Genomic DNA, 18,115 nt, shown 5'->3' with positions numbered 1-18,115 from the left:
TGTCCATTATAGAATCATTGGCAGACCTCTTCTCTCTGAGAGCAACGCTATACGTCTCTCTAACACCCCGTTTACATAGCAAAGCATCATATTCCTATGCTGTCAGCGTGTTGACAGCATAGGAATACACAGCAGCCATTATGGTACAACAACAACAAAAAGAAATGGATGTTGGCACTCGACTTGTTTGGATAAAGAATTATGATTGTGTAGCCAGCTTGCACGGTATGTTTGTCTGCTAGCAGTGTGTAAGTCCCCCATTGAGAGCATTCTGATCCATGTGTGATAAACGCCGCCAACAACGAGATGCATCCAGATATGTTTTTATGGAGCAGATGGATTGATACAGGTCATTGCATCCCTTTCTGTATGCAGTTAATCCAATGTGATTCAATGATATGTGATGTAACGAGGGCTGCATGACTCATCGTTTCAGCATTGACTCAGCAATGTGTTCGTGCGCAGCAGTCCCGTCGCAGGACGTGCGAAGTCTGCGAATGATCTCAAACCCGTCATGTCAGAACTTGAGAGTATTTCTTCGCATCAGGCGCATCAGGTCACTTCTCCACGTCTGCCCGGGGATTCAACTCGGCAGCGCTCGGTGTGGGAGGATCCCCCCCCCCTAGTAGGTCGGCTTGGAGAGGCCCAGGAGAATTTAGCTTGAGGCTCTGTCCATAAGCTTTGAATCAACCAGAGCTACGTTTGGCATCTATTTTAGATTTAGTTTTAGTCTGAAGATGAAAAATATCACCTTTTTTTTTTGTCATTTTTACCCTGACCTCTGACATCAATCACTTTTCAACGGCACGCTTTACAAATTGGATATCCGTCTCCTACAACACCTCCCTAGTTATTGTGTAGACACACAGAATGCTCCCACGCCGCCGATTTAAGACGCTTTGTTGGCAGTTATAAGGCTCGAATGTCGGTTCCACTTTGACCTGAAGCTTCGGGTGAGTAGCATGACTCACACACACAAAACAAACGGGCGCAAAACACACGTGTGACTCGATCAGGAGGTGATTTCACAGGGCAACAATGAAAGAATCAGGACATCATAGATACCGTGGCTTCTTCAATTCTTACAGTTATGAAGCCGTGAAGTTGTGTTCACACGGTTATGGCAAAATCGGTTAATCCCAATGACACCAATGCAGTAATCAACCCCTAATGTACACACAAGCAAAATACAATCCCAGATGAATGACCTGATGAAAGGCATTGTGTTTAACGTTAGGCTTTCAACAGATTGAAGGAGCCTGATTGAGATAAAGAGTTAGATAGAGAAAATCAAACAGAATGCAGCAGCAGACTGTCAATGAATATGGGTTCATAAAGACCTCATTTGTATTTCATGTTTGACTTTGATGGCCCTCTGGCTTCTAAAATACGCACATCAAGCGGGGGAACATCTGAATAGCTTATAATGATGTCAACATGTACGGCTCCATTGTTTCGACTGGAGAGGTCTCCTTTGGGCAGAGCGCACAATGGAACACACCAAGAGGGCAGTGAACCGCTGACGACGTTTGGTTTCTCAGTGCCTCGTACTTTTCTTCTGCTTACTTACATGAAGCCCTGGACCCATCAAGGAAAGATATGCATACTTTATGCCCTTTAAATATGAAGCAATTAGGCTCTCAATGTATGACTTTGTACCATGTAGGATATTACTTCTGAGGTTAAATGAATCATTTCTCACAAAGCCTTTCACTGTCAGGGTTAGAAAACTCCTCCTCACCCTCGCCTCCTGTTAATGCCTGCTTATTTAAGTCCAAGGAGAGATTTTACATTGAAAACGTCAAACTTTACTTTGAGGGGCGTTGACAGTGTGACAGCAGTTTGCCACCTTCGCCTTTTACTCATTACCTTTTTTTCTTCCAGCTATCAAGAATAGTTCTGAACTGCCACCCGATTGAAAGACAGAGTGTCAGAATTTAGCCGACACAGAGCTTAACAATGGACATCAAGCTTTCATTTTAATGTACTCCTGGCATAAAGTTATTCACTTACACTCAAAATCCAATCCTGCGTCTCCATGCTTATTTTAAGTACTCGTCAATGCTTTATACAATCTTAATTTTACCAAAGGATTTTTTTTCTTCTGTAATGTGATCTAGGCGTACCTTTGATGGCCGTTCACCAGGAGTTGTGTTTACCGTTAGCCGTGGTCATGAGAGCCCACCCGCAAGTCCCCGAGTATGTAGCAGACTGTGCTAGTTTGTTTTTCGGTGCCTGCACTTTGTTTTTGTGGCGACCCGCCGCGGTCAGCGAGGTGGCCGACCTGCGCTGATGTGCTCCAGACCAGACACAGCTGTGCAAATATTGAGCCAAGCCAAGCTGAGGCCACGGCCAGAAGCCATCACTGGGGCTGCGTGCTCTGGCAATCGGGTTGTTTGACCGCGTGCCTCCATACATCCTCGTCTTTTGTTCTCCAGACACCACAGTGAGTCACATCTTGGCCATTTTGTTTTTGTGGTGACATTACACGTTTGTTGACACGCGCATGCGGACACAATCACTCAAGAACTCAATTCTCACACCACAGGATCCCTCGACAAAATAGACAATTTGATTTAGGAGCACCTTTCTGCAGTAATTTGCATAATTTTGCTTTTAATCCCTATGTAACTACTTCATGCTTAACAATACATACATTATATTAATATCACTTGGGTTATGCAAAAGCAGAGATGTTGACAAAGACACTTTCCAAACATGCATTAATTAGCACAATTAAGGACCTCGTTACCATAACTTTTCATGATGAATAAATCATGGTGATTATGGCAGAACAGTAAGCAGCAGAAGTGTCTCTCTCTCTTTTCATTGTTTTAGGTTGTGATCTGAATGGAGTTAAAGGATCTAAAAACTAGACTTCCATGAATAATTTCGGGTTTTTACAACAGACGACTCATAATTAGGCCAACCGTGTGTGTTCTTTTTCGGCGCCGATACTCGCAGAGCACAGTGACCGGGGAAATGCATTTACTCCAATCCCATCTTTTTTGGAAAGTGTTTAATTTCCACCCTGTGACTTGACCAGTTGGCTTGGTGCATCCTGTTTACGCCGAGCCACGGAGCAGCCACTGGTGGTCTGTGAATGCGGGCGCATGATGGACTACCATTATCAGCTCTGCAAAGCAATTTGGACTGTGCAAGTAGAAGCAGCAGCGGGCTTTTATAGATGTCTGTTACATAGAGCAGAGAGTGACAAGAAAACAACACAAGCCTATTTTACTCCCCAGTCTGTCAACGATGTGTCATGCTCTATCCTCTGCACTGTTGTCATGGCAAATGAAGACTCAAACATCTGAAGTGATGACGTGTCTGGTATGACAGGCGACGGGCACGGAGTCAGACTGTTGTGGAAAAACCGCTTGTCTGTTTTTTCGGGGTACTCCAATTTACAATATGATAGTTCAGCGGACGAGCAGACGCTGAAGAACCACTGTTACAGATGGGCTCTGTTCAGACAGAGAGAGCAAAGCTGACATTATGAAGAGAAAAGCATGGACACGAACAAACCCTTTGAAAACAGACCGATGCAAAACAGATCGAACAACACTGAAACATTTTAGCTGGAGCATTCATTTCACTCACTCATTCACTTGAGTCTTTCCTTTCATCGCATTGTAGGAGCGCGATGAGGTCATTACCTTGCGTGCGGAACATCATTAAACTAGTAACGCCTTTGCATGCTGCTCATATAAATGATCATATGTGAAAAAACATTAAAGTATTTACATAGTTCTTATTATGTTTTTATATGTAGATACAAGTGTTTCCCACAGAATGTGACTATGATGGGTGAACCTCGGGCTCAAGGGTGTTCTGTACAAATTAAATGCATCAATCTGGTGCACTTTCAGAGTACAATTAAAAGATCTATGAAGAACTTTGTTTTGTGCTCTTGTTATAGCAACACTGGAATGTATATAGGTACATTTAGGAGACTACTGTATTATTAAGTATTATAAAGCTTAGGTATTAATTATAAAAAAGTAGCTTCCCCAGCTGCAACATTAAAGTGACATGCATCATTAATTATAATCCAATAATATAGGCCTACCGTAAATATATCATTGAAAACGGGCCATTCTGGTACTTTAAGTATATTTGGATGCCAACACTTTAGTAGTTTTATTTCAGTAACATTTTTAATGAGGGACTTCTACTTACACTGTGCTCGAGTAAATAATTCAAACATAAAGCCGCAAAGTTAGGGCGAGAGGTGCCGCAGCCGTGGGCCACGTTCACCCTTGGAGCCACACTGGAGCTGGTCACTGCACAGAGAGAGGCAGACAGCCCACCCGCTGACAAGTGTGAAGGAGTCTGGGTAGTTAATGGGAAACACTGAGACACTCCAAGAAACGAATAACAATGTGGAAACAGGGAAGATATTTATTTTGCAGATGAAACTATCAAAACTGCTTTGCACTCTGCTCATAAAAAAAATGAGCATATGAGCAAATAAATGAATACTTCAAACACCTTTGGAGTGTTAAGAAATATTTTGTTCATGTTTCTACATTTAAAAATATATTTTGATCAGTATGTGTTGTTTCTATTTTGTCTTATTGATGACAATTTCAATACTTTAAATTATTATGGCTCACTGATTTACATCAACTTTTACCTGAGGTTGTACATATTTTAGGGAAATGAAGCATTTGAAGATACAAACGGCAACAATACCAATGTAGGCACACAGTTCAACAGCAATCACTTTTTCTTTTAAGCAACAAAGTTCTGCATTAAACAACAGGTCAACACACAGGCAAAGGTATGTTCTGAGTAGGTGAGCAGGTGATCTGCTGCTCAGGGCCCCGTGCTTCAGTGACATGGAGCCGGTGAGACAATTCATGCTGCCTAGACAAAAAATGTCTATGGATTTTCAATACAAACAGGGGGAAGTGTAAGAATATGGAGAGCAGCTCCATTCGAACATCTTTAATTTGGATTTAGCATATTTAGTTTTGTTTCAATGATCTTGGTCAATTCGATTTTTTTGGAGGACAATTCATCTTTAAAAATAATGAGCTAATCAATAAAACAGTTGGCGGACGAATCGAAAGAAAGTGAGTTTGTTAGTGGTATCCCTATGCTTGTGTTTTGTTTTGAGGTTGATGTACTGAGTTGGGTCACACACATCAGACTGTCGTAATCAGCACCGTCTAACTAAAAAGGGAGTCCAGATTTATCTGACCGACTGGAGTAATTGATCTAAAGGTACACATGTGCGATAATACATTAAATTGACGATACCATACATTTAGATGCATCGAGAATCGTTGTGGATGCGAATCGAGGCCAGTGAAGATTCCCACCTCTACTAAATATATCTTAGTCGTGTCTTGACAGGAGCTGTAACTGATGGACAATTATTTCAGAAAAAGGATTTTCGATACTCTGCTCTGATTGAATGCATAACTCCCCGGCCCTGTAGGTCATGAAAGGATGGGCTCCGACTGAGCAGTACATATCGGTCTCTTTGAAAGAGGCCGGTGCCTGATATTCATCACACAAGTTTCATTTTTATGAAACTGATAGAGCCCGAGGTGTATCGCTACAGGTTCCTCATGACCTCAGTAGAAACCTGAAAATGCGATGCATGTTCACCGGATAATTCGGATGGCACCAAATGTCGAAGCTCCTTTTCACAGCTGCTGTAGTTGCGCTGTGGTGAAGGGAATCGGGCTGCTTTGATATTCAGAGTATCTCAGTGAAGTGAATTACATGAAACGACAGAGTAAAGAACATTTCTCCATGACTCCAATTTATTGAGCGATTGTGAGTGATAATTGTGAGTCAACACGCGGCCAACCAGATCGTGCCAAAACACTATCACCTGGTTTCTAGACCGTTATCAATAAACAGTCAAAAACACCATCTGCACTTGCCACGAATGGCGCCAGTTCTCATCTAAGCTGCATTTGTTGTTGAAAGCCATAAAAAGGGAAAATGATTGCGGGTTCTGGAAAACGCCATCTGTTTGATGCTTCTGTCGCCGTAGTTTGCCCGTTGCCACTGGAGCTGCTCACTGAGCTGTAACCAAAGCGATCGCTCACCAGAGTTCATGTCTTGTGAAGAAAATGCGACGGCCTCGCCAGATTGCAATCACATTACCTTCGTTAAAGGTGAAGCATCTGAGAAACTGACCGTTATCACTCTTTTGACATTATCCAATTTGCAGGAAGCACTAGAATATCGGATCACCTTGTTTTATTGGGGTGAAACAGATATCCCGTTAACGTATGCCCGTTTGCTATACTGAGGCTAAGTCGGGGCAATTAAAGCATCTTGATGGATGAAATCCCAATCCGTATCATATTACGTCTGGGAAATAACAATCCTATTACTTAGTAACAACTCTAATACAATTTTTATTGAAGCCCCTACAATTTTCAAAAGCTGCAGTTTAGTTGTTTCCTTTACCTGGGTTCAGGGACAACAGATAACAGTGTTCCCCTGCTCGACATGTAAACAGAAAACGATTAAATCTCCTGTTTGTTTGAGGGCAGACACGATGTGATTGCAATAGAGTCATGAAAACCACATATGTTTTGCCGCACAACGCTCTGCCTACACCGAGGAGTCCTGATTGATGAGATTCATACGCGTTTGTATAAGAGAACGTATCCCAGCCCTGGATCCATCGAGGCAAAATACCATCCTGTCTTTGCAAATTAATTATTCGTCACTTTAATTAGTCAAGTGAGTCCAGCCTGTATATCCCCAAAATGTTGGGGATTCACTCAGATATTAGCTACAGGTTGTGAATCTCTCTCTCTCTCTCTCGCTGTATTCCAGAGTTTGGAAACGCTTAGTCAGCCTGCGAGGGGGAAAGGGCTTCATTTAAATAGTCCTCCTGTGAATGGCTCTATAAGCGTTCAGATGCATTAGAGGCTGAACACAGGCAGGGGCTATTTACTGGATGGCTGATCAGGTGAGCTGTTGCAGCGCGTATGTGCATGTGTGTGTTTTGGCCCGCCGCCGTTGAGTTGTTTGATTATTTAACTGCTGCATATTTAAGCATAATTATCCACATTATTGGCCGAAGAGTCCATACTCGTTCACCTTCAACCGGCACAATGTTAAACTCACTGTAATGTTATCACATCTGGGCGCTGGCATTTTAATCGGCTCCAAACCCTCTTTGTCCAAATCCCTCTGCCTATATCCCTTTGTTATAACAGGCACTAATGCGACAAACCGATTAAGCACAATTAACTTGCAAATGAGTTCTTTTGTTCTAAACTTTATCCTCATCAGCTTTGTCCATTTAAAACAGCCTTTGTCCAAGCACAAGAAAAAGAACGCTTGCAGTCAGTGATGTTGCTCAATTGTCCACTTCATGCTTCGAGTTTGTCTGTATGAAATGTGCACAAAATCCTTGAGAAAAAAGGGCGGTTTTGTTTTGGCATCTTCCCATGCTAATGCATTTGAAAATACAGATTGATTTGAAAGGTCTGCACTGCATTACCATACAACAATAGCATTGACAATAATAAAAGCAGACAACGCGTCGTTCGCTGTTGATCGAGCACGCCTCTCTAGCCAGTGGGTTTTCATATAACATGGAAATTAAAACAAGAAAAACATGTTTCACATGAAGTATAAAAAGAGATGATGAAATGTGTTTTCTTTGCAGGCTATGATATGCAACAACACTGGTCGGATTCTGCTAAGAAGCTTGAGGAAGAAAAGTTTAACCAAAGGAGACAAAAAAAAGCTTTACTTCCCAAAATAATCCCAGAGAGAAGACAAGAACAATACTTTGATTATCCCCAGGAAGTGCTGTTTGGAGATATTTAAAGTAAAAGTACCCAAACATCTTTGATGGAGCACCTGCTAACTAGTCTGGTGTGTGTTAGTATAGGAGGCTGTACGTATATAGCTCAATCTAATGACGCATGAAGGGGATCTAACCTAAACTTCAGGGGCCGGATTCACAAACAAAGACTTTTACCAGATAGAAGTCGAACTTCTTCCATTGCACAAAGCCATTTGGTTCTTGACTCTTTAAGCAGGACTATGGCACAATGAACTCTGTGTAAATTAAGACCATGTCCGACCACTCAGCACCGTTTACCTGAGCGGAAAGTGTTTGTCTCTTGGACGAATTACAACAGTTACAAGGATATTTTACTTCAGTGAAGAGTGTAACAATAAATAATGTAACTTGATATGGAAAAAATTTGTCGCGGCAGTGAACAGTGTCAATCCCACTGTGACGGGAGCATCAAAGACACTAAAAGAAAGAAAAGCTCATAAAGAGGAATCCTAAAAGAGGAGGAGGCCCACAGGAAACAGAGATAGTGCTGGAGATATACAGCAGGCAATCGCCTCTTTCTTTAGGGGATAAACGGTGGATGGGAGAGCGGTTTAAGTGGGGTCAACAGCGGTGCGGGTATACCGGGGCTCCCCTCGGTGCCGGAGCCGACAGCAGCCCACCGAGTCAGGGAGAAACTGAAGGAAATGACAACCAAGAGGAGAACACCGGTAACAACATGCCGATGATGTCTCCGGTGATTGTCAGTCAGAAGGAGACCAAAAGAGAAGAGATGTGGCGACCGAGTCAGCTGCTGAGTCACGACTGCAACTCTGTCCATGCCGCTGAACAACTAATCCCTAAATCTTCAAGTTGAAGAAAGAACATTGCTCCAGCAAGATAAATGGAAGTTGGAGACGCAGTTCATGGAAGAGTGAATAATACCTTGAAGTTGCTAGTAAACTCATGACAAAACTTTCCTCAATTACTGAGACTGCGGTGCTTATTTATTTGTGTCGCGTTATTCAAAGGGTTTGATCTGCTGGTGCTCACCTGCTCCCTGTTATTCGGGTTTTAATTGGGTTATTCTTTGTTCATCAGGATGATCTATTGAATGCACATTATATATGTGTAGGCCTAAGTATACTATTGTTTTGTGAGAAAGCTAAAATGTTTTCTTGTAACACCTGAGTTTAGAAAAAGAAAGTACCGTTACAATATTATTTGTTGTGTTGTTTGCTAAGTGACTGAACGGAAACCCTGAGGCTCAGTTTCATGTCACTTGTTGTTGTGACTTCAGGCAGAGAGAAGTCTGTCAGCAAACATCGGTCATACATATCGACCAGTTCCATTCTGCCCCTCTGAATCTTCTATGTTTAATTATGATGTCCATCTTTGATATCTTCCGGGTCACGGAGCAAATGATGATGAAGTAAACAACTTTGATAATAGCCGCAGCATTAATATGAAAAAAAGTAACAATCAGGTGTTGTTTCATCGGCCTCTTCAGCACACCAAAAGCCGTAACATGCACTAATTCCTCTGTGCACGTGTGCTACTCAGAGGATAATCAGGATCTCTCTCTCTCTCTCTCTCTCTCTCTCTCTCTCTCTCTCTCTCTCTCTCTCTCTCTCTCTCTCTCTCTCTCTCTCTCTCTCTCTCTCTCTCTGCATTATTTACAGCAGAGGACGTTTTACAAAAGCACACTGTGTTTAGAGCAGCATGTCAATGTTCAATGAACAGAGTAGGACAATGTGTCTGCACAGCACCTGATAAAATCAAAACATTGCAGTGGCCAACACTCTTTACAGATTATAGGGTAATGTTATAATTGTTGCCCTATCTGGAATGTGCTTCTGAATTTCCAGGATATGAATAGCATCAAGTCACATCCATTGTGCAACAGAGACTCAGTGTCGCCTGAAAGCCCCACGAGCTCCAGATCATTCTGAACTTCTAAATCTAATGCTTGTAGATGAAAATAAAAATATTATTGATGCCATTGCACCCACTAAAGTGAAGGTTGTCTCTTACACTGTTTTTTAATGTTTTAATGAATGTTCTTAATTGTTTTTAAATCTCCTTTTCTTTTGCCTTATGTTTTGATGCTTTTAATGGTTTTATGTGAAGCACTTTGAATTACCTTGTTGTTGAAATGTGCTATACAAATAAACTTGCCTTGCCTTGCCTTGCGAATGAGTTGAGTGTCAAGCAAGGAGTCTTCGCCTTGACGAGTGGCCACAGCACACCCACAAAGTAAAGGCCGAAACACGGTAGCTGTCACTTACAATTATCTAAATGGATGCAAATGTCACAGCTGGGCTTGTAGTTGGAAAGAGAAACGGCCTTGTTTGTCTTAATCCAAGCCAATCTGGATGAGGAAGTGTGTTGGACACCGCCTCTTACCTGAGGTGCCCTTCATTTCAGTAGGACGTCTGTCCGCTTAGCCTGAGTGGCTGCTCGCTAAGTGCAATCCGTGCAGCCGTCTCTGGTACGTTAGTGTTTGTCAGGGGTAAGGACGCGGCATGACAACAGCCGCATCAGACAATAAAAAAACCTATTTTTCGGACGCATCCTCAGATAACAGCGCAGCTTCTCTCGGAGCGGACTGCTCCGCATCACTGGCAAGCCTTGACATCATTCAGATAAGAGTGTTCTGCCCAAGAGGCTAATGTTTGTAAATCTCAGCTCTACTTTTTTTCCGACATAGAAGGCATTCCTCATGAACAGTGATACCACAGGTTGACAGTTTAATGTAACCCAACAATGGGACACTCGGCAATTATTCAATTCCTGTTGAAAATGTAGATAACGTGATACAAGACATTTCAGAGAACATGATATTGACGTTGTACTCGAGCTGCATGCCATAGACTATGATGACAAGTGGATGTTATGACAGGACAAAAATGGATTCAATACTGACTTTCAATACGCTTTGACATTTATTGTTCGCTTAGTTTACTGTAACAACTACATGCAGTCACCTGGGCAGTGCACTGCTTGCTTGATTACACTCTCCCAAACCAATGAATATCCCTGTCAAACAGTAATGCATCTATTCGTCTGGAGGGCAAAGGTCAGGATTTTAATTCAGTCCTTGAGACCTCACCCCATTAGGCCGTGTGGTTTTATGGAGGTGCAGGAAAGAAACAGAATCAAAAGCTCCACCCCCCAACCTGAGGCGGCCAAAAACACATTTTGAAACAAACATTGATCATAATGCATACGGGGGTGGCTGTCGTCGGTATTGATGGATCCATTTTTTACGGGAATGGTCACAGATTGCAGGCAACGGAGCTAACGCGGAGCCAGTGAGACCTGGTTGGATGCATGCAGACGTGACTCATTCGTTGCTTCAGGCGGTAGATCTGCATGAGTTGAGCGCTGGCACTACAGGGCAGGCACGAAGAGATGCTGTTCCCCAGTCTTAAGACTCAACAATTAGAGGTGTCGGGCTGAGAATGTTCCTTGTGGGTGGGGAGAGAACATTTTCTAACTAGTATTGAAGCATGTATTTCTAGCTGCAATGTCTCTGTTCAGTATGCATCACAACACGGTGAAGAGCACCACGGGTTACAGATGAATAGAGGCAATTACCTTTTTTTCCGAGATACATTTTAGAAGCATCTGCACCTCGGGTTTTCTGGAGCGGAGAGTGACTTTAAAAAAAAATTAATAAATATGAAAGTGTCCCCTTTGGATTGTGCCACGATGACACGCGTTACAACCAGTCAGTTTAATGGGAAGCTAATTGTTGTCGCCGATCAATCAGGCAACACAATAGTCTCTCATGTGATACAATTGGTCAATGTGCATTTGAAAGCAATAAAGATGTGAAACACCAGACGATATGAAGTCTCTGCTTTTGTAATACTACAAAACAAAAAAAGTCAATGGCATGGTGGACCATGCCATTCGTCCTGTGGTGACCATTACTGCTTAATCATTGAGAGACAGACTAACCTTCATTACTGCTCGTGTGGTGATACACACCCCTCAAGACAGTTTATTTATATATATATATATATATATATATATATATATATATCAGACAATCCTTTTAATTAGTCAGTTAGAAGTGTTTGCAAATTTGAATCATAATCTGCATTGAAATACAACTGCCGATGAGACAAACAGACCGAAAGATGAACACACTTAAGGGACCATGAACAAAGATACGAGTGACAAAATATAGAGAGTAATATGCAAATAAAATGATACGCTATTCCTACATGGGCCTTCAAAATTCTCCCACAGTCCATAACAATCAACTTGAACAATCAACTTGAAGTTGCTAAATGGCTGCAGGTTTATAATGTAAGGCACGTCTCGTGCTGCCGTTTGACCCCTTCAGCACCTCTGGAGTGTAGATAACCCGGCTGCTCAGCAACGACACATCGTCTTTCATCAAGCTCAATGCTGAGAACAACAATATGAATTCCAAAGAGTCCCGTCTAACTGTGTCTGTGAGTCGGAGCATTGGCATGGGGCATGTTGTTTCATTTACAAAACTAAGAATTTAAAATCCAAGATCATTTTTCCGTCTGAAAACAAAGACGTGCCCATTTATTGTTTGTACGATAGAAACCTTCGCTATGAGGGTCTATGGAGCAGAGCCGGATAGTTGTCGGACCCTGGTTGGAGATAGCCGATGCTACGCTATGACTGGCCAGTCTGCGTTGGAGGGGCGGGACTTAGATTTGTAGCTGTGAAAGAGCAGCCATCGCGCGGATTCTGCCGGAATAAGTGATCCGACCACGAGCTTAACAAACATATGAACTCCAGCATCCGAGGTTGAGAGACACACGAAAGTCTTTGCGTTCACGGTACAGCGAAGCTTCAACCTAAAGAGCATGTTGGGGTGGTGAAGGGAGCTGCAGTAGCGTGCAGTGATGTAATAAATATATCAGGAGAGCAATACATTGTGTGCCATGTGCACCTGTTAGGGGTGTGTGTATCGCGTTTGGCTCTCAGACTTTTCGATCTGCATCTAGAACAGTGGTTCCCAAAGGTTTTATCTTGATGAAAGGCTCCCATGGCTTCAATAATGTATGGGTACGACTGAGCTAGAAGCATAAATGGCCCACAATACAAAGCAATATATTTGTTTGATACGATTTGATTCAGCTGCGATGATGAATTCATTCAGGACTGATTTAAAGGATCTTTGTATTCATACCAGTTCATGAAGTTTCGAGAAACTAAAAAGAAGATATTTCAGTTTTCATTTCAAGCACTGAAACTCCAGAAAACAAAGGCCTCACCAGCAGCAGGAGCAGCAGGAGCAGCAGGCAATGATTCGGTACACTGGGTAACTTTTTAGTCATCTAAGGAGACAATCGTCACTGAAATGTTGCTGACTGAGAATCATTCACCTTGTTTACAAGGTCAGGGCCATCCCTCTAAATGTGGTATTTTCAACAATAATATATGAGCAATGTGGTGTAAATAAAACGGCTCATGACTTCAGTTATTGCCTTCAACGGGCAGGAGTTCTGAGTCAGGGTGTTGGACGTACAGCGTAGGCTGCCAATGCTAGCATTATCCGACTCAGGCTGACTGCTCCTGCTGGTAACTTTAACTTTCTGCCTTCCACACATGCTCCTATTAGAACAAGTCTCAGTGGTCCAGTATGCAATGGCTCTCCTGGTTGTACTCTGCAATGGGACTTCTGACGTTACACAGCAGCAACGGGACCTTAAAAAGTCCAGTCGATTAAATGAACAAACAGATATCACGATTCTAGTTCGCACCATTTGTATTATTCCGTCTAATCCTAATGTAAAACAAGCATTCAGCGCACCCAAAATGTTTGGCCGTGGACAGAATTGCTACTTTACTGTGATTGACTCTACACTCTTTCAGTCGCTTTCTTTTAAGACTCTGAGCTCGGTGATGCATCACCAGTCCCACAGGGGCCCTTGAACATTCCCAAGAACTGTCCCGCCGGATAAATGTCCTGACGTCCACCAATTTCAACATTCCTAATTTTGAAAGCCCGCCAGTGTTTGTCAATAAAAAAATACCAATAACGCTATCGTGAAAATGGTTTACAGTTAATAAATGGCACCTTGTTTTATACGTCTTGTGCGTTTATGTGCAGTGACCTACCTGCATGCCGTGTGTGTGGAAGTCAACCCTCATAATGACTGCATATCAAGGCATGCTTATAAACATGGCATGAAGCGAAGGAAGGGGATAACATGAGTGATGTCTGTTGTTCAAGGACATGTCCATGATCATCGAACCATAATGCCCCCAGTGCTCCAAATAATCTCTTCTGTTAGTGTGGTCATATGGCTGGAGCGTGTACAGCCATGGTTCTTTAACTCAGCTATTGTAGGTTTATCCCCCCCCCCCCCTCCTATACTGTATACATCGCCTTGAGCTCAGCATCCCCTGCTCTCCGTCTCTCGCTATCTGTCGTCAACGGCAAAAGCAAACGGAGGTTAAACAGATCATCCATCTGACCAGCGAGGCCACAGAGCCCCCGAGGTCCATTGTTTCATAAAACACTGTTTTTCAAGAAACCAAACAGATGTCTTATGTAAAAAGGAGAAAAAAAGGGGAATTAATTGCTCCAAGCCAACAGAAATTTCCCAAAAGCTGGCCTGATAATAGGGCCCCCGTCAGCATTAGGATTGATGGCACCAATTTATTATTAAATGAGATCCAGTAGACCCCATTTTAAATACATTTTCCATTACGGAGAAGCTGACAAGCAACACTGCTGATTTCACCACCAAAAGCCTTTCACTGTCTCCCTTTCTCCCTCTGAAATGTCCCCACTTCACCCGGCGCAATGTCTCACTTTGGTGATGCTTGGATTGTCCCAAATTGAAAGCATTTATTTTAAAGCTAAGAGGTGAATGTCCACCCCCCCCCCCCCCCCCCCCCACCCCCGTCACAGTACCGGGATATTGAGGTGTTTCATTTTGTTTGAAAGCCTCTGGATACGTCGTCTAACAGTAAATTCAAACAGATATCCTCTTTCCCCCCGAAATGTCCGCCATTGGCCTCAGAGTCTGCAGTCATATGCTATAGTATGAATCAATCAAATTGTCATCGTTGCAACTAGTCATACAGTACAAATCCAGATGTCATTTGCATATCTCGTGATTCAGAAAATCCAAATTTCCTTTTTTCTTAAAAAAAACAAAAAGAAAGACAAAAGTAGTGATGAAATCAAGGTGTAATATAGCAGACTGTGCAGATTAGTGCACGCGCTGTAGTGTTACTGTAACATCTGTCTGAAATAGTTGTGCGACGGGATCGAATGGGTCTTTCTCGCCAGCTCGAAAGTAATTGCGATCTAAATGGATACAAAATCAGGGTCAGACAAAACCACCTACACCTGCTGAGGCATTGCAGTTGATTTCAACACAGACAGCATTTCAACCGCCTGTGGGGGCCACGATGAATTATTTCACAGACTCCCCAAAACCAGACATCTATACCTTCTTACAGTAGATACATCTTCCTCTCCCAAAAATACCATTAGCGACGCCTAGAGCGTGCTTAATAATTGATGAATGGAGCATCCGTGATAATTAAGAGTCAAGTGAGCGCATGTATAGGTGTGCGCGCGTGCACTTCAGGGTCCCCGGGATATCGTTGTTTCTCCATCCACAGTTGGAGTCCGTGTACACACTTGTGGTTGCACTCGCGTGGAATAGGTGGTGATTCCTGTTGAGCTGTGGAAACAGCACTGTAGGATCCTGGTGGCTCGCCACTTATCCTCCTTTACACTCGTGCTGCGGTAAGGGGAGTTCTAGGAAGCCATTTCTCCAAATGACCCATTTTCCTGGCAGTAAAGGGGCCGCCTTTCTGGGCTTGGAGCTGATAGAGATGTATAACATTTTGAATGTTGTCAATTCCCTGCAGCAGCAAGACGTGGCACAGCAAATGTGGTGGAATTCTGTTTTATATGTAAAATAATGCAAACTAGCCAAAGACATCACACAAACGTGTTTAATTGACAGTTTGAGTTTAAACCAGATGAGCTCAACACCTCAGCATAACATGTCACCAAATGGTAGTTGTGCTCATGAAATAATCATTTTGAAAACATCTTGAAAACAATGTAGGCATCTGATTCACTCAAGGAAAAGAGGAAAAGTATAAAAAAGGAGGATCCTCCTGCAACAACGCACATTGACAAATACTAAAATCTTAAAATGTGTTTATTTGTGAAATGTTACCTTTTGCCTCCGTTTGTTATCACTATTGCAATCAGTTGATGTGATTATTTTTTTTATAGAAAAACTCCATCATCTTTCACTCACATAACTCTGCTTTCATGCCATAATCTGCCACAGCGCCTTTGTTGTGCACTACGGACTGGAGTAGAACCTGAAAGTAGCACCGCCATCCAGGATCCATTTTGGAAGATTTACACCCCTAATTAGGACCATAGTTCACTGACAAGTAGATAATTGAAAATCCAGTCCTTCCTCAATACCCTATAGACAAACAATGCCAATCAGGTTTGCGTTCAAGCATGTACCGAGAGTTAAGTTGGAAATGCTACTTGAGTTCTCTCACACGAACAGATGTTCCCTCGTTGAGCAGGCAGAAACAGCGCTCTACACTATATGCATGCACATGTCCTCAAATATTTACTTGCAAATACACAAATGTGTCTTATTTCTTCTGTGTAATAGCCTCCTTCCATTATTCATTGTGTGTGTGTGATTCATTGTGTTAGTCTGCCGGAAAAATGGAATGCATGATTTCAAAACACACTCCGTTCTGTACCACGTAATTAGAGAGTATTATGCACTTAACTGAAATTTGAATAATACAATGCAAATCACCTTTCTTTGAGACTTTTAAGGGAGGACACTTTACCTTTCACTTACACCCACTGAGACAGTTGCAGGGAATCAAATAAAAGGGGGGACGGGGGGGGGGGGGGGGAGTCTCCCATTGAAAATCCCATTAGGAGGGTCTGGCCCTCTTCTCTTGACTCAGCTGTTAGCCTGGTAGCACTTTGTACACTCACACATGATGTATTGGGCTAATCGCTAAAGAGCAGCTGCAACTGTTCTGCAATGATGAAAACACACACCCCACGATGACGATGCTGACCTCAATGGGCTTTTAAGTCCTTAAAGCAAACCATCATCTCCCCAAGAATGCTCATCTCCCCTAATAGATATTTTAACTGCAGTTTATGGATAAAAGTGACTGACATTAACTGCCGGGAGGGTTTTGATTAAAGCGCTTCTCTCGGTTTCCGTTCCCATGCAGTCATAGCAGAAGGCAGACAGTAATCGTATTTCATAATTCAAGCCTCATAAGTCCTAAATTGAATCTCTGAGATGCATTTCTCCGAATGTAATCCAGATTTATTGAATTACATATCTGCTTTGGATTTATTATTTGCACTACGCGTACGCATCTATCAAGAGTTTTTATTTTACAGGAAGCACGGAGGACTTTCAATGGGCTGGCCATTGAGTTACAACGGTAAACTAACATGGGCTGCATAAAATACTGGACTATCAAGTGCTCAACAAGTAAGAAGTGAAAGTAAGTTATGTGCCAGAACTGTGTCCCAATAAGAAGGCTGTTCAAACTTCAGAGGAATGGAATATTGGCTGCACATAACTAAGACTGTGCAGCAGCCTTTTTACTGAAGCGCGGAACAATTGACAGCAATATGAACACATTTTAATGAGTCTGATGATCACTGGGATTCAAAGCTAATATGATTGAGTATCACAACAAAACGCAGCTTTTGGAAATGTGAGGCAGGCGAGCCAATGCCAAGAATTCCACATTAATCGGTGTGTGAAATTAAATTATGAATTGGATTTTTTTTGTTTGTTGTTGTTGGATTGGATTTCTAACCAGACGGAGAACATGCTATGCTGTCTAAAAAGCCTTGACTTTTCTTCGTCTACTTTTTAATATTTTAAAAATATTAAATAATAAATAAAATATGTTTTTTAATATTTCGTGCTGCATTAAAAAGGTTTACACTTTAATTTTAATTCCTGTTAAATATGAAGATTTCTTACCAAGTTAAGTCCTTTTATGTATTTATTTCAACACATACAACGTAGCAACTTTATACACGGATAGTCAATGTTGCGTTAATCAATCAATTAATGCTACGAGATAACACTGTGATGTGAAAGCACCATGCCGTTAATCCAAATGAAATGCCCGACTAAGGGAAAGGGATAACACTGCATTGAAGGGAGTGTGCATGAGACTGACACGGCACAGCCATAATGACATGACACCTGAAATGAACATGACGATCCACTGACCTCGAGGTCAAGCATATTATTCATTCGACAATTATAATGATCTCATGACAGCCAATGT

This window comes from Melanostigma gelatinosum (genome assembly GCF_949748355.1).
Source record: "Melanostigma gelatinosum genome assembly, chromosome: 5".
Taxonomy (NCBI): Eukaryota; Metazoa; Chordata; class Actinopteri; order Perciformes; family Zoarcidae; genus Melanostigma; species Melanostigma gelatinosum.
This window is presented reverse-complemented; position numbering follows the sequence as displayed.